Source organism: Ischnura elegans, chromosome X (genome assembly GCF_921293095.1).
Source record: "Ischnura elegans chromosome X, ioIscEleg1.1, whole genome shotgun sequence".
NCBI classification, from domain to species: domain Eukaryota; kingdom Metazoa; phylum Arthropoda; class Insecta; order Odonata; family Coenagrionidae; genus Ischnura; species Ischnura elegans.
Window position 1 is genome coordinate 74,196,587 of NC_060259.1, and position 27,637 is coordinate 74,224,223.

General features: G+C 40.2%; 1 protein-coding gene and 1 long non-coding RNA gene across 5 annotated transcripts in view; one reads left to right on the plus strand and one right to left on the minus strand.

Moving 5' to 3' along the window:
- The window catches only part of LOC124171893 (adenosylhomocysteinase-like 1), a 153,136-nt gene that overhangs the window by 68,929 nt on the left and 56,570 nt on the right, over nucleotides 1-27,637 (minus strand). For 2 of the 4 annotated variants that reach the window (XM_046551286.1, XM_046551285.1), the window contains exon 1: nucleotides 23,522-23,628. The exons of the other annotated variants lie outside the window; for them this stretch is intronic. The gene's annotated coding sequence lies outside the window, so the exon portion shown is untranslated. Of the gene's footprint in view, nucleotides 1-23,521; nucleotides 23,629-27,637 lie in introns of those variants that run through there. 4 annotated transcript variants of the gene reach the window in all.
- LOC124171894 overlaps nucleotides 11,135-27,637 on the plus strand; it is a 74,998-nt gene continuing 58,495 nt past the window's right edge. Inside the window, exon 1 of the long non-coding RNA XR_006868004.1 lies at nucleotides 11,135-11,689. This is a non-coding gene — a long non-coding RNA (uncharacterized LOC124171894). The remainder of the gene's footprint in view (nucleotides 11,690-27,637) is intronic.

The following is a 27,637-nucleotide window of genomic DNA, read 5'->3' on the forward strand; positions in this document are numbered from 1 at the left end:
CATTCAAGTGTGAAAATTACCATTTGTGTTCTGTTATCGTGAGTGTAGCTTATTTCTCCGTGAAATTCGGATCACTCTGTCCGTCAGCGACGCGAGTGCGGACTTTTTCAAAACCCATTTAAACGCACGACGGTGGCAAACACATTTAGAGGCCGAGTGGAGAATCCTCTACTGTAATATTGGTGCTTATGACAAGGCAGCTGCGAATGCCTGCGGTATTACATGCGCCCTCTACATTGATGAGCCGTCACGATGCAATCAGAGGCTGAGAATTCGCTATTGCAGTGCCTTGCACCCAATTTACCGCCGCTGATGCATCCAAGCGGAATGAATTCTTTTCCTTTCCCAAAACCACGGTTAATCCATTAGAAAATGATGACGTCTAACGTTGAAAACATGGTCGTAAATTTGTGAATAAATATTCATGTGAAAGCACAAAGTTATTCTTTTTAATTTTAATAATGAATCGCTTTCACAAAGTTACGCCTCAAGCAACCAATTCCATTAGAATATGTTAACTTGCGTAAAATTTTTCCACATACTTGTTCTCTTTTTTCGGAAAAGTTTTTGGTAGATTTTTTTGTTTTGTTTCCAGTGCTGAAAATGGGATGTTTAAATGATTGGTTTACACCCTCTCGAAATCAGCTTTCAGTTTTACTTAAAGTGACGTTAACAGTAAAGACCTAAGCATATACCACAAGGCCGTAGCGGGCGATGTGGGGGGAGGAATGGATGGGGTTCAAACGCCCGTAAATGATCGTAATATCCGTTTTGCTAATTAACCACCGGTTTTCGGAAAATGCAATCTTCCAGACCCAAATTTGCGCATTGCGCAACTCTGCAAGCTTTCGCGGAAACACTATCAAGCACCCAATCCGCAGTTTGAGTGCTTAACCATGCCCATTTTCACAGCTCTGCAACGCGAGATCCGCCACCAGCAGCGCCCTTGTGCCTGTGGTGTGAGTCGCTGCGATTGAACTCGACAGTAAGGACCATCTGTTTGTGGAATGCAAAACGACACCGAAAAAGAGAGTGGCTTTTTTATTTTACGTTGATAACACAAGTTCACAGATGATGGTGAGCTCGCTACAAGTGATATTCCGTAATACTAACACTTTAAGGTCAATATGAAATACGATGACCACATTATATTTGGACCAACTGGAGAATTTTGTGCCTAAGAAAGGACGAGTAACACTGTTCAATAATGCTATGAACAAATAAATATGACACACTTAAAATTTTCTGATAAAATATGCACTATGCAAAAACGCCGAGTGGAAATCAATAGTCCATAAAATTTATGATTTCGATTTTGAGGGCTATTATATACCAATATTTATCGATAGTCGACTGATTTCTAACGGCCAATCGATTGCTGGCGGTGTAATTATCTAATACAAAGGTATTGGCTGTACCGAATCCCACAGCAAAGGCGGCGATATTAAGGTAAGCCTCAAGGACTAAAAAAAAGGTCCAAGAAACTTATTTCCACTGGGTATTTAGAGAAAGCGATCGACGGCGACGATCTTTTGCTCCTGTAGGGAAGGTTATGGAAGAAGAGGAGAAAAAACTGAAAACAGTAGAGTGAGGTTTCTCGAAGCCGCTGATTACATTTTGCTTCGCACCAAGGGCAACGCACAGATGTCGGCGGCTTCTTTGGAGAACGACGAACGTGAAAACTCGTAGCAAGAGCTACACGCACTTACGCATGACTTCCACTTGCGAAAGATCGTGACTCCGTAGGCGCTCGAGAAAATATCACGAGGAGACGCGGGGCTAGCACACGATCTTCAGAAAAACTAAAAAAGAATCTACATACATCAACTACGGACCACCTACGATAGGCGATTCGACCTACATTTGAGATAATTTAATAATGCCTCACGTTCGAGGGCTTCCATCACGGTACACAACGAACATAAACAAGTTGTGATCGAAATAATTTTATACATTTTCTTTCTCCACCGCCGTTATAGGTATACGGTTACAAAGAGTGACCCAGCGTCATAACAAGGAACTGCCAGAGAGTTACCTAGCGGTAACCAGAGCTCATGAACACCAAAGCCAGAGCTCATCTTCTTTGTGAAGCAGGAATACACAGCAAGCGCCTTCTTGAAAATATGGCTCGACTTAATAGGCATTCAGAGTCCGCAAAGGTATCTTATTGAGGTGTCCTCCAGTAATGATGTAAATTTAGCATTCGATGATATTTACAAAAATCTCATCAACTTCTACTTCATTCACAGTAGTCTTCACCACGGGTATTAAAACATTACTATGGTTTGGATAATTTATTCAAATGCTCGTTAATTCATATACACTCCCATTGCAATACCTTCTAATACGAAATTATTTGAACGTAAAAAAGCATACAGCAGGAAAAAGGTTAATACAAAAATACATTCATTGACCCTTTTAATTTTATTCACCTTAAAATTACGTGACTACGAACTTCATAATTTTGCTTCAAACCAACGAAGCCCATCTCTATTAGCAGCAATTGCATGAATTTAAATTAAAAGAATGAATTAAGTATTCGTCTTCATCAAGTAGAAGTGGCAGATCTCCTGCGCATAGGTATGCAATCGGAAAGAGACGAAAAGTATAATAATATGCAAACACTAAAAGTTATGGTACTTTTTCCCACAATTTATTTAAGACGACCGGTTTCGTCGCAGAGTCGACATCATCAGGTACAGAATTCGTTATTTTTATAGTTATTTTGTTGTTTATTTGGTTGCTATTATAAAAAACAAACTGACTATAAAAATAACGATTACTGTACCTGATGATGTCGCCTCCGCGACGAAACCGGTCATCTTAAATAAATTGTGGGAAAAAGTACCATAACTTTTTCGTGTTTACAATGGATTTTCACAAAGTTAAGACTGAAAAAATCGAGTTTATAATAATATGTGTTAACTTAAGTGAATTTATACTTGACTTGAGAAACGAAAGGACATTGAAATTCATTCTTTAACGGCATATAATTTTTACGTTTGTGTTAGCATTTTTGGTATAAATGCATTGCCTCGAGGAACTTTACGTCAAAGCAGAGAAACCGAAGCGATCTTTGGCTTCGCATTAATCGCGGAAATGAGACCGTGAAGATGAATTATTTCGAGGCCCACCCGAGATAAATTCAGAACTCAACAGGTACGCGGGGGAAGCACCAGATTTTTCCTCGCCAAAGCAACACGTTTCTCAAGAAGGAAAAAGTTTCCCTGGGCGGCAGGGAGCATTCCTCGCCCGCGGGACGGGTGGCAAATAAATCAAGTCCTCGCTATCAGCGAAGGCGTATTTGAGCAGAGGCGTAAAAACGGTGCGGACACAATGCTCCCCATAAAACACCCCGTTCGCACATTAAAAAGAGGTATTTTTAATTCCGACTCCAAACCGAAGGCGCACGTGAAGGCTTTGCGGGGAAGCCGTACCACATTTCTGCAGAGCTCAACATGTCACCGATGGACTTTTCGACAAAAGACAAGTCTCACTAGCGCACTTCGATCCCGTGCCGCGCCTCAGCTACGTCGGCTAGCAAATAGGTATCGATGTGCTAATTATATGTTTTAATTTCGAATCGAGCCAAATAAAGTTAAAAAATATATCCAATGGCTACTGCCTCCACCTCGTGGATGTTGAAATAAAAGGTATAGTTGAACATTTCCACAATTATTATAATGCGTACGACGCGTTTCGGCTAGCAGAGCCATCATCTGGTAATTGTGGAAAAGTGCAACTTTACCTTTCATTTCAATACGTCGAACTTCCACTATATCACGCCTGAATCGGTTGAATTTATTCAATTAGTGGAAGTTGACTACTTCCTGTCTTATGTAATGTGTTCACTTGTACTATCTATATTGAAAATAAATCAAGTTCACAAATATTTCGAATCGTATAAATATTTATACGGTATAAAAATCCGAGGTTTCAAGGTAAAAATAGGGGAATCATTAAACGCTTTTACATATTGATGCCAAATACGACGGTGGGCTCCGTCAAAGGAACTTGGTACAGGTGCGGGCCCGCGGGGATAATCTCTCGAAGGATAATCTCCGGATAATCTCGCGGGGATAATCTCCGAAAGTACGATAATTTTAGCACCCTTTCACCTAGAGAGAGGGGTAATTTGGATAATTCATTCGAATATTCGATAATTTCCATTGATTCCTATGGCAATACTATAGTAAAAATATAGATTACAATTAGAAGATAAAGGTAGACTTGCCATAAGATGGATATAAGACATAGAACACGAGTCAATGTTATAACTGCATGGGGTATCACTGCACAGCTTTTAGTTATTTTATTTGAAATGAAAATACATAACATGAACGTAACAAAAGCATTATGGTCGTTTTATAACAACTGGAAAGAGTTTATCCAAAAATATAATAATCGATTCCTCCAAACTCTATACACTCTACTATAACGTGACAACAAATTACATGCCTAAAATCATGATAATTTATGGGAGAATCCCGACGACGCCATGAAGGCGAGGTGAGCTACCACTAGCGAATTTGCTGTACGTAGAAAAATGGAAGATTACCTTACATGAAGTATAGCCACATCAGGCACATTATAGCCGATTAGAATCGCATACCACCACGCCCCCGCAGAAATAAACAAAGAAACAACGAGTTCAATGCGCCTCCCAATGAAAACCTAATGTTCTTGTTCTCGCTAACGGTTGGTGTCCCAACACCTGCGGTTAACGGTTACTGTGGTGCCTAAAGGGGTAGTTTATGGATATACTCGTCGTAAAATTGACAGTTAAATCGGTTATAAATCCGAGGAGATTAAAAAAAAATCAACCTCTAAGCCTAGCACTGTAAACACAAGGGTAATATGTATGCCATAAATAGTCTTTGATCGAACTCATTGCAACTGCTGCATTACTTCGAGCGCATTCTCCCAGCATCTCAACGTCTTTCGCTGACACCCTTACCCCAGCAAATTGATAACCTAATTTATGCGCGACACCCCGCGACCGACAACCCAAAGCCCTTGCTCGACAACAACACGGACGACTCACTGGCCGCCCCTGCACATGACGGCAACACTTCATTACACATATGGTACTCTGGTGGCATAAACCTAAAGGAGCTGAAATTCTCTATAGTAGCACCAAACAATAGGGTGGTTTCATATTATTTTTATCGTCTAAATCGAAATATTATTACTCCTGGAGTACGTATTTCACGCTTTTAGATTTTTCAATGACGATTTACTTATATTTTTCGCGATTAAATGAAAAGTAAAAATTTTCAAGCGCGCGAAATCGCGACGGCTAGGTGTGAATGCTGGGAAAGGCCCGTGTGACGTCATTCTGGTTCCAGCTTCCGCCGTGTGAGGTCACCTAGGTGCGAGGCTATGAGATCCGAAATGAAAAGCGAAAACGCGACGGCTAAGTATGAATGTTGGGAAAAACCCGTGTGACGTCCTTCTGGTTCCGGCTGCCGCAAAGTGAGGTGACCTTGGGGCGAGGATGTGTGCGCCACTGCGATGCAGGCTGCTAGCAGGTAGAAAAGTACCCTGCTAGCAAGTAGCGCTTGGCTTAATTATGGATTATTAATACCTTATCAAACGAAGGATACTTTCCGAACATAGCCAGTTTTAATAGGTGATTATTAAGACATGTTTTCCCGAGCTCTGTGCCTCATGAATGCATTGCTAATCTCAGACGATGTAAAACTCCTATCTACTCGTATAGAAACTAGGTCCCTGTGACGTCACGTGGAGTGGCATCGCATGGGCGCCAATCTGGCCTTTTTCAAATGCGGTGAAAATTGACCATTGCCATTCGTCTAAACTGGGATTAATAAAACCAAATAATTTGTATATTTTGAATACACTAATGGTGGGTAACGAATCGCGATCAATGCCTTTCGTTTTCTTTGATGAAGGAAACTACCCTATTAGTCAACAAAAAAAAGGCATGGAATTAAAAACAAATGTAGTGACTTGAGTTTTACTCATCCGGCTCAACTACGATTGGAAAATTGGCTTATTTTGTCAGTATCCACCGTTTCCACAAAAACTTATTTTCTCCACGATACACTAAAGAAGCCAGCAATCGATATTTTTTATTATCTATTCCTACGTATTTTTCACAGCTAAATCCGAAATTGATCATTTTCTCTCGTCTCATCTCGGAGAAAAATGCAGCAAACTTTGCTAATGGTGCTCGGATTTATCAGTAAAATAGTTATACATCCTTGAACCCGGATTCTACATTCCAACCCGGTTAAACTATGTTCTGTAAATTCACCAACAAGGAAGCATTAGGTACCATGTTGTTGGAAGAGAAGGAAACGAGTCACATTCCAAATCCTGAGTATATAATTAGCAGCACCTTTCGAGTAGTTAAATGTTGATGTAACATATTTAGGTATTTTTTTACTTTTCGCGTAGGTATTTTTAAATTTGAAAAAAATCCGACGAGACGGAAGACAATGATGAAAAATTTCACATTCGTTACTGAATAAATAGGATTCAATTATCAATAAATAAGAACACCTATCTCAGGCTTGTTTCACTAAGTCTGGGGAGAGCGGTGTTTTGGGGAGATGGGCAGGACATACCAATTTTCTTTCGGAGCCCAATTGGTTCGCCGGGGAAAAATATTCATGGGAAAATTTTTTTGGTAGTGCCATGTATTCAAGTTTTGTACTTTGAAGAAATATCTTTCCAGTTTTACAATGTTTTGCAATGCGTCGCCAATTTTACAGAAAATTCTCAGATTCGGATTTGAAACGATCAAATAAAAATGACAAAGAGAAGAAGGCAACAGAACACCCGAAACTTTCCTTTCAAGGCTATTTTTCAGCACATATTTATTGAACAAATAATGCAGTATTTAGCCATGTTTCCAACAAGAGCAGCAAACACTTCGGACACTTTTAACTCTTTGGGCACTTTGAACTCTTTTAACTCAAAAATACTAATGGGTGCCTTCAAGAACATGTTTTGAGCAATAGAAACCACCACAGGTACACATCACATAAAATTCCCATAGTTTTTCGACTCTTTATAAAATATAATTTTAGACGATTTTAGCCTATTAAAAAGAAACTGAAATAACAGACAAGCTGAACAATAAAAATAGGTTTGAGGATACCAAAAATAACATTTCCTTACTTGGCCCTTCAATAAGCAATATCAGCATGAAAAAGAATTTATAGATTAAATATAATTTTTAGGCACTTGAAATTTAATTTCGCCACAAATTATCCTAATGAACTTATAACTTAAATTTGCAATTTCGAGTAAAAAACTAATCTGCATTTTTGGCGATGTCCTCAGCCTGATTATCGCCCACTTCTTCCCTCAACATAGTATATCTTAGCACCCCCAAATGAAGATGTGGTCAACCTCTTCCTCCTCTCTTTATGCCAAGTTCTATTAAAAACTTGTGCCTGAGTTACCATTTTTTATTTTTCCTTCGCGTTTAGGTGAAAGCAGAGAAATTTTAGAAAACCTCTCATTATGTTCTGAATCTCAACAAAATTTTCTCTACACTCGATAACGTGTTGAGCTATAGTTTTTTTTTTTTGGCTGGGGTTATTCCTTGATCTTGAGGGGGCTCTCAATAATACTTCTTTTTAATAGATCTGCTTTTCAGCTGAGAGACATGGAATCCACACCCATGTTATACGACGGATTAGATATATGATCGAGCAAAGAACCGTGAAGGCTACAATCACGGAAAACTCTGCAATGGTGTCAGTGACTCGTGGTTTTACCACGAAGTTGTGTCCCCTCCCTTCATTTGTGGACCGTGGTAGTCAGCAGCCTTATTCCGGATTTTAATAAGACAGGGACATTCACACAAGGGGACGCAGACGACATCGTGGTCATAATCACAGTAAGATTTCTAGACAGATTCGGGACTGTTGCAGAAAACCCTGGACATAACATCTAACAATAAGTGCGCACTAAAATAGGGCTGACCGTGAATTCAGACAAAAATAAAGTTGTCCTTTTCACCAACGTAAGGAAACGAGAGGGCTTCACATTTCCTTCATTCACGTGGTAGATAATACAACCCTCAAACTCTGTGAAGTACTTGGAGGTCATTTTAGACTAAAAACTAAACTGCAGGAACATAAGTACCAAGTTGGAAAAATCTTGTGCCTCTCCATGGATGCGCAGGAAGGCCCCGGCCAGACCATTGGTCTTCAACCTAAAGTCATGAATTGGTGGTGCAATGCAGTAAAGAAGCCTCGCTTTCTACACTGCTCTTTGATCTGGTGAAAAGGACTCAGGAGATTACTGTAAGGAGCATGCTCAACCATTTCCAAAGAACGGCCTGTCTCGGTATTACACGAGCAAAAAAAACTCCAGCTCTGGCAATGAAGACCCTTCAGAACCTGGACCCACTACACGTGGCTGCAGAAGATCGAGAGGACAATTCTGTCGCCTTAAAAACATAAATAATATCTCTGGGTAAAAGCAACATTGGGCGAGGCCCAGGGAGTCAGACCTCATCCTTGAAATGGGATCAGATGCGTTAGTGGCTACATTCGATTCATATCCTACACTGTTCTCAAAACCCAGTCCCCCCAAAGAGTGATTTGGGCCTATAAGAGAGTTAAGTTCTCCACAAAGGAGTACAAACGTTTTTTTCCGATGGCTCAAGGAACTAGGACAGCGTCGCATATTGAAAGAAGGACCTTCTTATCTACAGGCATGGCAGTCTGACGATATTCCCTCAGACCTGAAAAACCATTTTCTGGCGTGGTCCCTGACACCCTAAACCATACTGCTCCGGTAGGGTTTCGCCTCACGTCACTATTCCCGAAAAGGCAACCTAACCCTCCCGTATGCCAATCCATTGTCATAATCGGATGGCGTTGAAACTCGTAACGTGAAGAGAGGGAAAAAGACCCGAAATTTTTCAGGAAAGATCTGTAGATAGTCACACCAAGTAATTCTGTAAGACGGAAAACGAACTGTGAAAAAGTTAAGACATACGTATATACGGAAGTTCTAAAAATTTAAGATAACTCCGTAAAAAAAGTGTAATAGGTACATCCAACTACTTGTGAAAGTTCCCGTGAAAGTTCTATACAAGAGGCCAGATACCGTAAACTTCATGCACACAGTTGGATCGCATGTAACAAGAAGAACGCTTTACTTTTCTCGGAGTTCATTTCAAAAGTACTTCTTCAACATCCCTGAGTTTATATATATTTTAGCCATACCTACATATTTTAGCCAATCGCTCAGTGTTTCAACCAAATGGTGGGCTGTGATAGGAGAGGCTAGAGCTCACGTCGAACAACTAGTTGCCCTTCGAATGCAGCGCATGCCGTGTAAAGGGACCAAACCTTTCCGCGCTACCCTCAGAGATTACGCACGATTAATTTTTTTCCGTAGATATTGAAGTGGGGTTATAAAAATCTCCGTGCTTTTGTTATTCATAATAACTACCGAAGCTAAAATACTTTTACAAAACTAATTTTATACACTCAAATGTCCCTAAGGTTTGGAACGTCAACATTAAATTGTACATTGCAGTATTTTGTGCGTAAGTACGATGCCCTTCTTTAATTAAATTACCTGTTGCATATAATTTATTCTTTTTACCCTCCACACGGTAATAAGAGGCAACTTTTGTCCACAGGACAGCTTTTGGGTCGTTTCTTCGGCTGTGATCTATCTGACACTTAATTTCAGAACAAAATCGAAAGAATAGCCTCTCAAACAAAGATCCATCCGCGTCTTCAATCGTGCTATTGCCGGAACTACGTTTCATGATGACTTGCGACCACCAGCTATTTCCTCGGGATACCATAAAAGAGATAATTCTCCAAGATATGGGGGCCATCCACTGTACGGGTTCTGTAATAGGATCTTTGGGCGTGAACCACGCTTGCCCGAAACGAGAGTCAATGCGTGGCTCGGGTCGCCACCCACGGCTGCCGACCGACTCACAACGGCCCTCGACGCCGCCACTAGCGACAGGCCCGCCTCTAGCGGGGCGGCCGCGCAACCACAGACTAGAAAGGAAACTCTCGAACACGTGCCCGATCCGATTCCATTCGCAGTCCGCTTTCAGAAACATACGCTCTTGCACCGCCAAACTTCGAACACCTCTATCTGCAACGTTCTTCGTAGGACGGGGTATCTTTAGAGTAGTTTCGGTAGTACACCATCTCCGTCGGCTACTCGAGTTTCCCACCCGGTTAATGCTGAGACGGTTGCTGATGTTTTGGATGTTTGGAGTTGTTGCTCTCGAAACGTCGCCAGCCATGTCAACATTCACCCGGCGAGAGACCCGAGTAGACTTCCAAAACGCTATACGCCGGGAAAACGCCAGAGAAAACTTCATTCGTGCACCACGGTGATCACCCTCAAGGATGAGTATTTTGTGCTGCTATCCCCCAAAATGCCAGGCATTTTCAGAGGACGCAATCCCCCCCGCTCAAACACTATTTTGTGACGCATCACTCGTTTAAAACTTACAGTATCTTCATGAAATTATCAGTGCAAATAGAGTAAGCCCTATGTGAACATTATCCTGTATCTCAAATTCAAATGTTTACCTCGGTTTTCCTCAGTGTAAATTTTTACGCATTTGAGATACAGAAAAATGTTGGTAAAAGGATACTCTATATACCCTGAAAATGTAAGGTGGTAACTTAAGTTACAAACGAGTGATACGTTACAAAAAAAAGACCAAGTACGACTGGACGAGAGGGAGTGTTGCGTCCCCTTAAGCCTCAGCGGGATAACACATCAAAATCTTCCTCTCTGAGATAATCACCCAGCTAATCGCAATACCAGAATTATAGATTTTATTACCAGTCAATTAGCTTCAAAGGTTTCACTCTTAGGAAATTCAACTGGTTCTAGACAAACCTTAAAGACAACAACGAGGGTAAATTCACATCGGGAGAAACACCGAGTCAGATAGTTATCCAATTGATTTCGAAACTTCGCGCATCATTATTAAATGGCGGCTTAGGCCCATTCCATTTCTTAATCCATTGAGCTCATAGACGTCCTTCCTCGAGGCGGACTTCTCCACTCCTAATACAAACAAGGTATACTGATTGCTGGCGAATGGCCTTTGTAATGGGACAAAGACTCAAAAGTCGATCGAACATTGAATATCCTGAGGAATGGGAATTATTAACCTCATTTTCGTAACAACTAAAATTATTCCATGAAACAAAGGAAGCTTTTCCCTATCAGATTTTCCTCGTATTGATCTTCAGGGCCTAAAAGAATATGATAGGGCCACACCCACCGTCTTATACTAACTAAAGACGTCCTGCTGATACGAGAAGAATTCACTTTAAAATCGTTCGGAAAGAGTTACATCGTACACGAGGAATAGGCAACTAACATATTCAAGCAACCGACAAAATAAATTCCAAAGTTAGGCAAAGAACTGCTTTGTTATTAATTCGAGTTTCTCTTAGGTCCGTTTCCTACGCTGCGTTTAAACTGTATCATAAATCCGAATACACCCCTTTTCTATCAGTGACGTGTTATCAGTGAGCCGCGCTTGCCAGAAGATTCGCACGCACTAGCGGCCTTCAACACCGGTCGGCTGCTGCCTCAGCCGCAGCCAATACATTACCATGCACTACGCAGCCACAGGTCATCGTTCACATCCGTTTCGACAACCATTGGCAGAAGAGAATTCCGGGGCCGGAAGCAAAATTTGGTGAGTATAATCTCTCTTCCACATGATCATTATTACCGCTTTCTTTATGACTCTCAAGAGTACAATATTTCACAGCATTATCTGATTGTCTCCTCTAATCATAAATTTGGGCAAGTCGCTTGAAATTTTGAAAACAATAAGTCATTGCCATAATACAATACACCTGACAGTATTCAATGGATCCAAAGCTGAGAGACTATCATTATTACACGTGGATAGCTGATTACGGGTATTCACTTTCATTACTAAATGTCGACGCTTCCCATGAATCAAAACCGTATCCATTTTGCATTTTAAACATTATTTTTTGCATTTACAATATTTACTTATTCATTGGAAATTTCTTTCGCAGTTAACAAAAAGTTTTATTGTTTACTTTTGAAACGCAAAATCCAAACATTTGCCAAGTCAAGTCCATGCATGCATTTCATTTATCACGCTGTGTGTTTATTCTATTCGGATTACGTCAAACTAAATCATCGCTGAAAATTATGACGATACTGAAAATTTGATCATAATGTTAAATAATTCCTTACAATTAAATTTAAATTTAAAATACTACACTCCACAAATAAAATGTTTTTCGTTAAAACAACAGTCAAGTACTTTGGTAATGTAGCCAATTCACCAACTGATACGACGTTATTAACCATTACAACACAATTTCGAAGCATAAAAATGAAGCGAGTGACATATATATGAGATTGATTATAAATAATATTAGCAATACTGCATCAAAATTTTAATTCATTCGACAATTTAAGCGCATGGAATCCAGTTATGAATAAAGAATTTGTGCTATCACATCAAGACTTTGGCACCTTATGCCCAAAGCGTTAAAATAAATTTCTATTTTTAGAAATTTTCTGAGGCCAGAGCTACAGAAAAATATCTACAGTTGAAGAGAAAAAACTTTTACTCGGAATATTTTTTTTTATTCGCTGAGTTACAGAAGATATAGTTTCGCTAAACGTATAAAGAATTATAGCCGGCTGACGCACCTCCTGGCAATATTTAAATGAAATTTTATACTTCACGAGCGAACTACCAACTTATACGCACTAAACTTAGGCTAAAAAAGAACATCAAGTTCGAAAACGGAAATTTCTTGGAAAGGGTTATACTTGATTAAATCACATTAAAGGGATTGGCCTTTAAATTATCTTCCAGCATTATTTACCTCCACGAATGAAAACAATACATGTACTTTCACATTAATTTAACAATATTCCATATCTGAAGGGATAGCGTAAATCTGCAGCCAATTTGGGTGAGCGATTCTTGTTGTTTCGTAAATAAATGATAAAGAATATAAGATAAATGAGATAAGATATTTTCCAAGCCTTTCATTTCATTCCTGTGAAATGAGTAACCGAGGGTACCAAACCTCAAAAGGCAGCCCGAAGGTGAAGCGAGCAAACACCCAGGGTCGCGTGCCTGCCGAGGATATCAGGAGTCGGATCGTTAGTATAAGGGCAGAAAGAGATAAGGGAGCCACTGGGTAAGCCTCTGATAAGAATACCTCCCGACCTTCACTTCCAAAGGTTATGACCTTCTTTTCATCCTTCACTTTGCCCCTCCCCCCAACCCTCGCGCACACTGCGGCAAGTTACCTTTAATAAAACTCCCTCACCTTTACCGTCACCCAAAGTTTTCAACTCTTGAGTAGGCGCGCACAACAATACGAAGAGTTTTACCTTTATAATAGCATTGAAACGAAGTTTTATATCGCTTAGCTAACAACTTCTTACGTAAGGTCGGTAAAATATCCTACAATAAAATCAATTTTCGGAGAATTTACTTGGCGCTATCCTGACGAAATTATGACATGGAAATACATGACTGATTTCCACGAATGCTTTGAAGCAATTTCCCTCCTCGACCGATTTGTTCTTAAAGTATTTCTTATTTAAAGCTTCAGCTATCATCTAGGGATCATAAAGTGTAAAGCTCGGTCAACATTAGCCTATTTCTAAACTTGGAAAATTTTATTTAATTATTTTCTCCGATGAAAAATGTTCATACTTGTGATTCATGCATGTATTGATTAGGGTAAAATCAATACACCATGAGATTTTAAATATGTGCACTTAACTTTTCAATGGGTAATGCATCACTAAAGACAGAATAGAAAGAAAATTATACCACAATATTTAAAAAATATTTCAATAAAAAAACACGTTCCATTAAAACTTGAATTATTGAAAATTTCAAGTACGTTTGATTGGAAAGTTACCATAAGTTTTAGTAGAATATTGCAGAAATCAAAAACGAAAAAAGTAGAGCATATGTAAGATTATAACCGCTTATGCTAAGAGACAAGGATGATACCTATGAGCAGCACGTTTTTCGATTTTAATATCTGAAATGTTCTTCTAAACTAAAACGGTGGAAAAACAACTACACGTGAAAAAACGGCTTCGCTAGAGCCTCGATCAGGGCCTGTAACGACTGGGCTTGCGGTGGACGTTGATGTGCTGGTGTTCTTATGACACTTCATTACACCTGTAATGATTGCAGCGCCTCCACTAACTTTTGTGATCATTTTTGAACTCAATGTTTAATTTTTCTTCCTGAATACAACATAAGATAAATTTTAGATCATGGTAAAAGAGAAAGAATATTGCATAGTCATCCATTTCTGATATATTCAGACAATTTTAACGCTCTAGATAATCAGGAAGAGGTCGAAATTTGAGTAGCAAGATTTAGCACGGAAGGACATACACACAAACAAACATAAAACGAGTATCATAAAACTTGGTAAAATATGACCGGTCGAGAGGGAGTGATGCGTCCTCTTAAGATAATTCACCAGTTTCATTTTTAGTCCTCTTAACATAATTTAACGTCCTCTCACTCATTCCTTCCCTGGCTGCTTTCTTCGACCACACCCTCCAAATTACCCACTGCTCATCAGCCGTCTTCCTTCTGATCAATGCTCTCCACTGCATAGATTCTCATACAAATATTTTACATTGTACGCTCGAAAATGGCCTGAGAATGCCAACACTGATGTACTGTCTTCAGGCCTGGTTACACGGTACATAAACATGGGCGAGTCAATGTCTAAACGCATGGACGCGAGAATGAATACCGAAATGCACCACGTAATCACCCGAATTGTGCAGATGCACGAACAGAAAATAGAACCTGTTCTAATTTGGTCCTTCCATTCGTACACGCTCCGTTCCGATCCACCAAAATCGTTCATTCATTGAAGTAGACATTAACTATTAGGAGTCGACGTATGGAGCAACCAGGCCTTTAGATAGATTTTTGGAATATAAAAACGTTTCCATTGCCATGATCTCCTTTAATAATTGAAAGCAAAAACTGATTATTGGTCTTATCCATTAGCCCAATCTAAAACTCCCATGACTCCTTGACTTCAAGCCAAGGCTGCGTCAAACAATACTCAATTCCACTAGAAATTAACCAATCTACCCATAGAGTTGCAACCACAGCTTGCAAGGAACAGATTTTGAAAATTTACTGAGTGTTTTCGCTCCACTCACGAGGATTTCTACTGATAATACCTACGTTTACCTACATTTTAAAAATTTTGATGGTAACCGCTACAAACTTAGAACTAGGCGCGATGCCAGGACTCAAGCTGAAGCCATGACGTACTGGCGTGTATGACACAAGAATTATCACAAGGATCAGAACCTATATCATACGACTCATTAACTCACGGACAGGGGCTTGGCTGCTTGGAGCGTAGGGCTCGCCCACTGATCATAGAATGCCTGGTTTAAATTCCGCTCTGAAGGCTTAGGACGTCCAAAACAAAAAATCACGAAGTTCGAGGCGCCCCAAGGAAATATGACCCTCCTACAATGAATATCAGGCATTCACACGCTTTTGGCTCACTCTGGTGTGAGCTCTAACCTCACCCAACCAAACTAACCTTCTGGTTGAATCACTGAGTGATTGACCGTAGGGATAACAGAAAAATCTATTTTTTCACTCACATTAAAGATTTACCCCATGAACTTAGGCAACACGAATGACTAGCGTGAAGTGCGGAGAAATACGGACGGTACAATTCAGGATAAATATCCGAATAAAGCCCCTGAATACGTCCACATAAAACACTCGCGGTGCTATTTCCTACTTCTCATTAACTGCATGGAAAATAGCATTTAGTACAGGGTACGTGACTTATCCTCCTATTCAGAACGGTTTTCGTATCTATCACAAAACACTAAACACTAACAGCCTTTCAAGGTAATTACATTACAGGGCGATATATCATCAATGACGGAGAAATTCACCATACACGACTTACTGAAAAAGGATGGACTGAAATCGAATAATAAGAGAAACTGACTTCAATACATAGGTTCAAAATATTTTTCTCCCAACATAATCAGTATCTAAATATTTATTAATTAAATCATTATCCACGTCGCTCGTACAGCCTCAAACATAAAAGGAGTTTTTAAGAGAGGAAGACGTTTTGACCGGAGATTTTTATGACGTGGTACCCCCAAACGAGGCGGTGACTCCCCACTTCCTTTGATCCCTTCCGTCCAATACTCAAAGAAAAAGCTTTCAATCCTGAACGGTAAGCTACAATTCCTAAATTCGCGCCAGAAACTTTAAAACGCGATTCGGCATGGTCAAATTTATCTGCAATACTTTTTATTTAGATCATTAATGAAAATCTTTCCTTAAATGTACCGTAACTTTTATAATAATAACCGCTAGATAATTAACTTACATTTTCCGTTCAAATTACAAATACCAAATAACTTAGAGGTACCCATTCCGGCTATACGCACACATAAGTACGAATTGCGCTCTATTCTCACCGATAAGACCAACGTTAGAGTTGAAAAAATGGCCGAAAAGAAGTTTACTCCCAATCGCAAGTACCTCCAGCATATATTTCGCCTACGAATGTAATTTTTTCCTAGGCGTTTGCCTCTTTAAGCCATACTGTAACGCGGCGAGACTATCAGGGAAGTGGGTAGGTTTAGATGAAAGTGAGACCTGGAGCGTTCTCATCCCGATCAGCTGTTCTCACATCTCTTCAGGTGGGCGCGCCAAGAACCACTAGGGAGACGGGGAGGAAGGGGAACAGGGGGATGGGATGGGAGAGGGGTCGGAATAGCCGCGCAGGAACACACGGTGGCAAACGATCCACTCAACCTTTCCGCAAACAAAAAGTATATTGAGGATATATTTTTGCATTCAGCCGCTTATGTCTAGATGAAATGAATATTATTCAGAGAAAGCATCATCACTTCTACTCTGAAGGTCGTATTCTGTCTTTTTTCAGTGAAAAAGAGGAAAAATTGAAATCTGACATGGCAGGAGGTAAATTTTTCCAGTTTGTGATTCATTCAAAGTTTAACAAAGGTTCATCTATATACACACAGAAAATTTCGTAATGCTATCATAAGTGTCAATCAGGTAATGCACCTCACGAAAAATGACTATTGGAGCGAGAGAGATATGTCCCCTTTAACTTTTTAGCTGACGCTACCGATTCTATAAGTACACTTCCTTCTCTGGAGGTAATGGTACAATTGTTTTCTCCACAGTTCAATGATTCAACACACTACAACAAAGAGCACTGAAGAAGGAAATACACATATTCTGAAACATGTGCTTCTTATTTGGTTACAGACATTTCATAAAGACCTAAACACTAAATCTAAATTGATAATGGAACAGAGATCCGGAGGAGGTAGGGAAATTGAAGATCATTCGTCTCCGTCTAAGGTTACGATTCCCCAACCACTTACGTGCATGGATGTATTCGCTGTAGGTAAAAAAAAATCAGAGAGAATCTCAACTGAGGTATCAAGATTAGCTGACAACTATCTCGCATCTCATCCGTGGTCTACAACGAAAACAAACACAATTTGCTTTCCACCCATTATATGCAAGTGGGTTATAATTTACACACTACCATAGTATGGAGATTACCTCTTCTTATGAGCCACTACGACCGCTATCAACTTCAACGTGTAACACCCAGTTTAATGAGACTCTTACTTCCCTCTCGATCGGCTTTTTTGGTGAAGACTACTCTCGTAAAACCCACACTATCCCCACGAAATTTTCACGCTAAGCAAAATATTCAACATAATTCTATCTCAGATAAAAACAAAAATACAAACGAGAAAATAATATAAAGGTAAAATTACCCGATTTGAGACACAAGTGAATGGTGACAACAGTCTACTTTACTGACGCAGAATATTACAAGACGACAGCATGATGCGTAATATTTCGAGTCTCCCGCGTGAACTGCGGATATAACATAAATTTCCATGAGAAAAAAATTATTCTGGAGAGAACGTCTAATGTCATGAGCCTCGGTAAAGTTGATATTGTAATTTAAGAACCCAGATAGTGTAGTGGTCTGCGCCGTGGCTCGGAAATCCAAAGGTTCATGGCTCGATTCCCGGTCGAATAGAACCTATTCATATAAAATATCAGCATTAAATTTCAAGCGAGTCGCCAAAGAAGATCGGTTGGGCGCGAAAAATACGTCCTCTTAACAGCAATATTGAGAATAAAGGTCGAGCGCAATAAGCCATGAGTGAATACGATCGAAATAAAATGCAACGCGCGATAGACTCGCATTGTGCTTTGAGTAAGGCGATTGGCGCGCGGGTGAGAGCGGGAACGTCTGGCGGGAAGAAAGCGAGAGGCATTCTTGAGGGAAGACGCACTGTTCCCGCCAAGGGCGCGTGCTCGAGAGGCCATCCACTACGCCTCGCATCCCTCCATCCACTCCATTCGATTCGATGCACACAAGTGTCCCGCTAATTCAACAACCAATAACCTCAGAGCTGGGTGATCGATCGGGACGTAATCAAAAACATGGGAAATGTAAAATTGATGACTCCAGATTTGACTTGGTGGAAATTTATAATATTCATGATGAATGGGCAAAACTTTATATTTTACACATATCGCACAATGCGTTCCACCGCTAAGCGTTATAATCATTACAATCATTTATAGCCCTTCCAACACAATGTGTATAACGCATTAGCAACCTTGAGAGTGACCACAACGGAAATAGAATTTTAAAAACAAAATTTAAAAAACATGCTATTTCCAAAAACAGTATAAAATGCACTCAAAAGTAAAAAAATAAGCTTTCCATCACTCGAAGAATAAAGGGTGAGTACTGATTAGATTTCTTAGAAGAGAGTGTAGAAGATCCTTATAGGTGAGTAAGGATTGGCACGCAATATAAATATCTAAACCTAATCAGCACCCTCAGCACTCTTGATTCTCCGAGTGATGAAACGCTAATTTCTTTACGTTTCAGTGAATTTTATAGTGTTTTTTACGTACGACCGGGCGAGAGAGTGCACTCCATGAGTTAATGGTTTCTCCTTTACAGAACTCAACTGATTTCAACGTTTCGGTAGCGTCGATGCATAATTCTAAGGCTAGCCAGACACAATGAAACCAACCCTCAGCCAGTGGCGTACCCAGGAATTTCGTTCGGGGGGGGGTCCAATACCAGAGGGAAATTTTTTTAAAACAGGGTACTAAGTAGAGGGTTTTAAACTAATTTTAACACTTTTCAGAATCGAAAAAACTTCATTTGTTAAAGAAATATTTTGTAAATTCATGATTTTTCAATATTTTGTTTTATTGCACGTAGGAAAATAATTTTGTTTTTATATTTCGGGGGGGGGGGGGGGGTCAGACCCCTCGGACCCCCCGGGATACACCACTGTAGGAGGCTTTAAGAGGCAAAATTACCAAACATTAGAGAATGACCGAATCTGGACCACATTCCGAGCAATGGCCTTCCCTGTCCTCCGGCAAAGGTCTCACTGCACTAAACATCTCGAGACTGCGCTTATAGGGGCGCGTGCCAAGGGATCCACCACCAAATGAACGAGTGGGCGGGGTGTGGTTACAGTCACGCAATACGGTACAAGATCTGTTGACAAAGCAGTTTACCGCGCGCCAATCGTCCATTCAAAGGTCTAAAATTAACGCACGGCGCTTGGGGGTCAATTGGGCGGCGCACACCCCACGCACGTGGCCGAAAGCGGTGGGCGGGAGGCAGTCGCCCGCCAAAGATTTATGTGCGCGCGCATTGTCGTGACCGCCCCCGAGACGCCAACCGCCAAAAGACGCATCGGGATTTAAGACGCCGCTGGCGGCGGGCCGGGAAAGCAAGGACGCCGCGATTCTCCCACAATTCGCAAAACACTATTTCATTCGCGTCAATACCATGAAATTTATTTGAGATCACGGATCCATTTGTCAGGCTCAAGAAAACGCGTTAATGCCACTCGACCAGTGTTTTTTTTTCAATGCGAATCAGCTCGTTCAAAACTTAAACCGTCATCTTGAAATTATCAGGGTGTATAGAATAGTTACTTGCCAACATTTGCCTGTATCTCACAAACAAAAATTGTATACATGGAATGCATATGCTAGGGATGATAACGAGGAGAAAATTTCAAATTTATGACAAAAACAAATTTACTTCAGCATCTATTCACATGTAATTATTTATACACACAGACTAATGATGATTAAGGTCTACTCGACAGGCCCTGGAGATTTCAAGATATTCTTTAAACGAGTCTTTTAAGGAGTAGATTCGTCTTGGAAAAAGACGGGTAGAGGGGAAAGGATTGGTCTTTTAAGTCCAGGGATCATTTATCCATACTATCCGACTATAGGAGTACACGATGAGAGCTAGAAGTAGCTATAGATGTGACGAGAAAAGATTTTGAGATTCCACAAACAATCTCGAATACTTAAGCGGAGACTACTCTAATTCAATATTTCTCATGAGATCAGACTCATTATTTACCCTGACGAAGAGAAACAAGTCGGAACCAGACACGTCGGTTATAGGGCAATCTCTAATGTGGTCGAAAATCCGTCAAATAATTGGTCCGTTATAGCAAAATAAAAACTCGGCAAGAACCTATCCTCATAATTATCCCTTATTTGTGAGCACTAATGATGACTACCGAAATATGCACAACGAATATTTTCATTTCATTGAATATTCAGACCCCCTTTTCAAGGAAACTACCGCTACTTTTCTCGATAAAATTCGAGACAATCGATTTTGAGAAACCGCAAACAGTTTCATGCCCTTATACAGTGACTTTCGTGCTCTTTAATTTCTCATAAGCCTTTCATTAGCAGAAAAAGGAGACTTAGAAAAAATTAAAATACGATCGAAAATTTGATGATTCAACAGTTTCCTTAAATGTCAGTATTAATATACAATCTCGTCAGACCATAAGACATTTTACTCATCCTTTGATAATGATAATATTTGCAGAAATTAAGCCTTTTAAATTCAGGAGGGCATTTTCAATAACGTGAAAGAGAAGGGTAAAGATCGTAGTACGACTATATATCAATAACCACAGATTTCGAAAACGAAGGATACCATAGAGAAGCTGGCGTAATCATTATTATAAACTAATTCAGTTATCAATATACAGCAGTAAAGCCTCAAGAAATTCTTAGACTAATTTATGTGTATTTTTGTATTGAAAACCTTGTTTCTTAAAGCATGCTAAAGGATTCATCAGGGTTTCAATTAAATCACGTAGGACACAATAGCTCTTTGAAAAAGGGCCCAAAAGTACCCGATATATGATTTTTATTTATTAACCATGATCCGGGAAAGCTTAAACCTAATGCTAAAAGTAAATCAAAGATATCGATTCATAATATCAATCACGGTCAAGGAGGTACACCAACGAAAATCATGCTTCCCACAGAGGAATAAAATGACTCCTTTTTCACACTATTTCGAAGTTGAGTGAAATTACTTAACTATGGAGTTTCGAATTAAGTAAACAAACCCTGAGCCTGAAGTAGCCATTAAATGTACGATACCATGAGAGAAAATACAATTTTCATGTAAAGAGGGCGTATCACTTCTGCTCAACCGGTCGTACTGTGCCTTTCTTCCTTAAGTGCAAGTGTTTTCAACTCAACCAAAATACTTAAAACTTTCAGGACTTATAGAGTAAATCTTCATCAACATTTTCAGGTATCTCAAATATAAAAAAAATACATGAAATAAAATGTAGATGAGGACGTAGTAATACGATAGCTTAAGTTTTCAACAAGTAAAAGGTAGAAAAAGACTAGTCAAGTACGAGAGCTGCGTCTTAAGTGATCATTTATTCATATAGTCTCTCATAACATCCACGCCCGGCCAATTCGAACTCGAGACCTCGTGACTACCAAGACGGCTCGTTACTCATCCGTGACGAGCATGCCACAATCCCCTCAAGGTGCTCATGAGCTCAAGTACCTCTTTCCCACACTATTGAAGTCTTAGGAAGTCGAGCGCAGTCTGAACCGATCGTGCCGCGCTCTTTCTCAGGGCGCCGGACGCCGTCTCGACGGGAAAGTCCCGCAGGGCGACGCCCCCGGGAAATGAACCGTGGGACGCTTGGTCGGCGAGCGACACTCAAGACACACGAAACCACCCATCGCTCCTGGCTCTCAACCCAACCACAAGGGGACTCTCAACCCAGTCACTAGGGATCAATGATCTTACAGCGGAGCTGGTGGCCACAAACCGAGGCATCATCCTAACCCCATAGAAGGATTCACAGCACTCCCTCTAGACAAGTCAATCTTTCCCAATTTTAGGCGTATTACCATCTTTAAGCTTAGGCTATCATTATTAAAACGTCGCTGGATTTAATTTGACGTATTTTGCCACGAAGATTGGAGTAAAAATGACTTACAGTGACATTCCACACAACGTTTACTTAACCCAACGGGTTTTGACATTTATGACAACGAGTTGCACTCTAGATAATTACGCAGTAATTATCGCAATAACTTTCTCACACAATAATTTTCTGGCACTTTATTGCAACTTAGTAATTTTCCACACAATAAACGTTGATACCATCATTTAAATCGCAAAATTAGGCTATATTCTTCAAATATTCCCGGAAGATAGAAAAGACCCCGGTCAGTTTTTACCTCTCTTTCAAAAAAACAAATAAGAAACTCAAAGAAAATAATGAGATAGTCATAATATTTCCGTTATAGGGTATCAAGATAATTATTGTGGGAATCTGCCTTTGTCTAGGAAAGTAAGTGGGTGGAGAGGTATAATAATCTCTGCAGCCACATAGGGAAATTACTGACAAGGGTCTACACCGTACACACTGAAATTTTGACGATGATTGAGCAAGTTTAAAACAAGTCATACGCAAGGAAATCGGACTGGCGTAGGGGGAGAGATACTTCCGCTCAAACTGCACCAACGTTCCGGAGTGTTAGCATGCAAAGGACTTGGCCTGCATCGCGACGACCTACTGCCCCAGTGCGGTGAGCAGAGCGCCTAGGGGACTTCGCCCAGCGTCCAGAAAGCACTCCACACAAATGGACCGGTACTATGGCGACATTCATACACCTTAGGGTTGAAAACACAACGAATCCACCTCCCATTCCCTCTTTTCTTTGGTTAATACGGATAAACCACAAAACACGACGGGCACCACAAATACCCGTAGAGACGAGGGAAGTTACTCCGACGAGGCGAGCAGCGTTTACAGGCTGCGCCCCTGTCGCGACGGCTCAATCGATGAGAGAGCGGCACACCTACCAGAACGAGGACGACAATATACCGCAGTGCTCTCAAACCCAGCCGAACCCGAAGATACGCAAGTTCGACCCCGAGCAGCGATCGCCATAATGCAGCGGGACAGCTGTGAGACAAATGAATCACGAAAATACTTCGCACGCTCCCCTTCGCAACCTTGTCCGCCTTCAGGGGCGGGAGGGGCACTTGGGTTAGGCGGGGCGCGTGGTGTTGGAAGGGGCCGTTCTCACCTCGGATGCTCGCCGGCGATGTCTTCGGCGCTCGTGGAATCGGCGCCGGTGCGATGCGTGATGCGAGCCCGCGACGCCGCGAGCTGTGTCCGCGTCTTGGACAGCGCGCGGACTATGAGAGTTTGGGGAGGGGTGGGGCGCAGCAGCGCCGCGGTGCGGGAGTTGGCGGGACGACTTTGCTTGCGGGAGAACGGGGTGATCAATTGGGCCAGGTGGGAGGGTGCTGAGAGGCGATTGGCGCGGCAGCACAGCGGGGGCAGCAGTCGAAAGCGGTCAGACTTTTGCGGCAGGCATCTAAAGAGTTCTCCGGATATCAATCGGGCAACGGCCAAGATCTAGACACGGCTGCTGGGTGAATCACGTCACTATTTTACGCAGGCAAGATCAGGGATGGTGGTTGTGACGACAGCGGTTTCAGGGATGGCGACAACGATAAAAATCCCCCTCCCTTCTACCACCATTAGCGATCACCGCTAGTAAATATGACACCCCTTGCCATATGACTTGGAGCGAATTGTGGAAATGGAATTAACGCCGAAGTCTCACGATACTTTTTCTCATACAAGCCGAGATAAATGTTGGGAAAATTACAACATTTTCCAAACGAGCTACATTTAAAATATCCAGCTTATTAATCACTTTCATGGTGAGGTAGTTGAAGTGATTACTTTTGCAACTCAAAAGTTTCGTTATCTTAAGAATCGATTGAAACGTCTTTTACCTTATATACCTTCTCATCTTGTCACTTTCGTTTGCCTTCCACGCGACTAGTGAACCACAATTCTCGCCACATAGCTTGTGGAGATAAAATTTATATGTACCAGAATTTCCACGTCAAGTGGCAAGATAAATGAAGAAAATAATGACTAAAGCCATAATTTTTCCGTATCCTTTCATACTTAGTATTTTAATTGGGCCAGCATCCTTATCTTTTCCACTGAAAAGCCCCAAAAATCACATCGTTTACCAAATTTTGATTACAGGGATTCAACTACTTTGCTAGAGATATTTGTGAATGTAAATATAAATGTGTGCAAATTCTGACCGGGTTTTATTAAAATTCTGATACTTATCCTCCTTCACGAGAATTTAGTGTAATAGATATCAAATTTCCAATCTAAATAAACAACGCGTTAACAAACGCTATCGTCAGAACCAGTCCATCAGAAAAATCAGGAATCAGTGATTACAGATTTTAGCACTTCAACCTTAGTCACTTGCACAGAATCTGGAAATCGCTCCTGTTCACATTCACCCACAGGTTAGGGGCTCCCATAAATGCCTATAGTTCAGGATTAGCGAATCAAAGCAAAGGTTCAAACGTGTTTTGTTTTTCCGCCCGAATACCCAATGCCACTGAGTTTCTTTCGCATTATAACCAACTTTTATAGCCACATCGGAATTATTTTTACAACTCCAACAATAGAAACAAAATGAAATACTAACAAATTTTCGAGTAGAAGGACTTGTTTTGACTTTGATTTCAATAAAATTACCAGGATATACTGTGTTCAAAATTATATCGTCTAATTTAAACATTAAAAATATCTGTAAATCAAAATTTAACACTAATAATCACACTTTGGTTAATCATGTGATTTAGAGGTGTACTCCGGTTGAAGATATGAAGATGGTACACACTTTGGATCCTAGGTCTAGAAAATCTGGCCCAATCAAAAGACAAATAATCAAGTGATATGAACAATGATGGCTACAGTGATTCGAGCTTTCCATCTCCCGAAGTTGCCCATATAGTGAGGGCAATGGGCAATGGTCACGTGAATGACAGATATACGTAACAAGATCATAATTATTGACGCGAAAAAAACGATTAATGTGGCCAGCAGTCAAATTTAAGGTTTTTCGCTGGCTTAAGTATTTTTCATAAAATTCAACACTTCTTCCCACTGAGAACGTGCTCAAGAGATCGAAACCTTGGATTCCAAAAAGATTTTACTCCAAGCCACTTGTAGTGAATAGTACCGAACAAGTTAGCGTGGAAGAGTTTGTGCGGAGTGGATCTCAATTTTTTTAATGGTCTTTTATTTTCCACGGAAAAAAGGAATTCACAATGGCAATGTATCTCCCTTAAATTGCTTAACTTGCTGGGCCTAGAAACAAATCTCAGTTTCGAAAATGGTATTTTATGGTAGCAGTTCTATTATTCTTCGGGCCATTTTCTGCCCAAACATCTCCTACCCATTTTTCAACAGCGTTTTCACGCCTTTTTTTTTAGCTTTTGTAGCACTTAATTCTTCCGTCAAAGTAAGAATCCCAATCTGAAGAATGCAAGAGAAGGTGTTTTCTTAAAGGAGGACTGTGTATTGGATTTCCGCCAAGCATGGCTCATACATCATCACTTTGTCCCGACTAATTTATAACACAATGCTCGTTTATAAATTTTCATTTTATATTTCGATCACTTTTTATTCAGTTAAAGGAATTCTTTAGTTTACGAAATACATCATTTTTAGCAAATTTTCTGCATGAAACCATTCATTAACCGTGAATTAAAACAAAATTTAACGAAAGTTGCCGCCAACTCCATCAGTTCACGACTTATTTGTACGAATCAGAGAGCAGAGGGTGAAAAACGTTCTAACTCCCGTGAAATTTTTCGGACTCTGTGTACTCAGTGATTCAGTGTGTAAATAAGCTAACTCCACCCCAAAATAATTTTCTATTTACCCTTTATGTCAGTAGCAACAAAAAATTAATACCCTATCAAATATTTTTCCTCCCCAAAAACAACCTCTATTTCAAAAATTTTCTGGACTTGGCTACTGAACGACACTCAGAGAACCGCTTCGCCAACTAGCCCATATTGTAGTCATTGATCGGTACCAGAAGTGATATCAACAACTTTGCACGCCCCTTGCTATGTAAACACTAAGAATTTCCAAGTTTTCAGGCCGATGACTCGGAAATTTAGCCAATATATATGGATAGTTTTACTTTTCAAGCTTAAGGAATCAACGATTTAAAAGAGGGACAGGAATTTACCGTTATAACAAAACAACAACCTATTGCTTACCCCAAGTCGCTTGCAACAAAGTGCATGACTTAACTCACGGCTCGCGATAAACAAATGGAAACTGTACGATTAAAATGGCATGTGATGGAAAACGACTTCCGCTTAGCTCTTTTTCTCTGATGACTTCTTTGATTCCTTCAGGAGAGCCTCCTTATTAATCACACAATGTGTAAAGGTATTCACGTACTATACATGCAAGCTTATCTCCGTGGCTGCCGAAGTCTGAAGATCTCTTTGCACAAGCATTTTATTGAATTTAATAGAAGTATAAATCGATTTTTTAAGTGTGATATTGACCTACTTAATTACCAATCAATTGGCTAATTATTAATTAATTAATTAATAGGTTAGATCGCAATAAATGAGAAAGAAAACAATTATGGAAAAATTATCGTACAAGTCAATTGGCTGGATTGAAACTAAATACTGGCATTCTTGCTTCATGCATAATGATATATATTGATAAAAATGTTTCCTGACCAAGCCATTAGTGGCGTTATAAACTTCAACAAATATGATGAGCAGGGAAAGGTAACAAATTCAACTGATTGGAGAAACAAATTTAAAAACTGAAGTCTATCAATGAGGCTTAGTGGTTACGTCATGTAATAATTAACATTCACGGTGAGTTTTCCTCGTTTGAGCCAGAATGAAGGTTATTTTTAACTTAAACTACAACGAAAATCACTATTGAATGAATACTACCACAAGTTAGTATTCCTAGAACAAAAATCATAGAGGAAGATTGTAATGTATTATTTGGAAAGTTTAATGTGAAACTAATACCTCTTTTGGTTAGGTGAGATATATAACCTTCGCCTCATTACCACTACGCTTACATAATTTTAAACTAAAATCTGACTAAATATTTGCATCCAGCTAAAGATTAAATGTAAACAACGAGAAAAGTCGGAAGCTCCACAGAATCTTGCCGCGTACGATATAACAGATATAGTTTACTCACGGAGTCGCAACAGGAACAGACGTTGGATGCTTAATATTTAAAATGGTACGCAGAGGACCAAATGGCCAAGAGGGTATCCAATTTATAGTACCAAAAATTCCATCGGAAAACCCTAAAT